The sequence below is a fragment of the Crocuta crocuta genome, unplaced genomic scaffold (genome assembly GCF_008692635.1).
Source record: "Crocuta crocuta isolate KB4526 unplaced genomic scaffold, BGI_CrCroc_1.0 scaffold64, whole genome shotgun sequence".
In the NCBI taxonomy this organism is placed as follows: domain Eukaryota; kingdom Metazoa; phylum Chordata; class Mammalia; order Carnivora; family Hyaenidae; genus Crocuta; species Crocuta crocuta.
The window spans coordinates 5596874-5597698 of record NW_027530640.1 but is presented as its reverse complement, the minus strand read 5'-3'; positions in this window follow the sequence as shown (position 1 = coordinate 5597698).

Sequence of the window (825 nt, the reverse complement as noted above, 5' to 3'; positions counted from 1 at the left end):
AAGCCCCGCCCCCTTCACCCCCCCCCCCCCCCCCCCCATGCTGCCCAGAACCTCCCTAGGCCAAGAGAAGACAACATCAATGCTACTACTAAGGAGCTCCCATGTAAGGGCCATGTGAGGCTGAGGAGGTGGCGGAAGGCAGCAGTGCTAGGAGAACAAGGCTACCTAAGCCCTTCTCCAAATCAGCAGTCCGAGTTTCTCTGAAACCCTTCTCCCTTCCCATAAGGCAGCTGTAGGGCAGTCCCAAGGATGTAGCCCCAGAAGAGGGAGAGGTGCCTCTCTGCAGCAGTTAGGCTCTGGGTAGGGACCTCGCAAGCATCTGCTGTCCAAGTGGGACATGGTGCTTTGCAGACATCATTTCTCTGTCACTGTAAGCCAGCAAAACAGGGTTTCTGTTATTTTCTAGTTGAGGAGACTGAGGTTCCCAGCTGTGCCAACAGCAGCCAAATGGGGATTTCCTCTCCTTCGGTGGCCCCAGGCAGCACCCCAGGCAGAGTAGGCTTTCCCTTACTTCCCCGAGGCAGGTGAGTGACCAGGACGTGGGTCACCCCTCAAGAAGGTGCAGTATGAGGGCCAAACCCTTCCTTCATTAGCAGGCATGAGGAACCAGGCTAGTTTACGGGGGATTCAATCCCTGTATGTCCACTCTAAAGAGGACGGCAGGTGCCCGGGTGACCTCCTCACCTGTGGTCAAAAGACAGACGTCCCCAACCCCGGGAGAGGGTTAGATGGCCACAGGAGCGAGCAGCCTGGAAGAATGCGGAGTGAGGGGAGTAACTGTGGGCCGGGGGCGTTCAGTTTTCCTGGACAGCTTTCTCCTGGGCG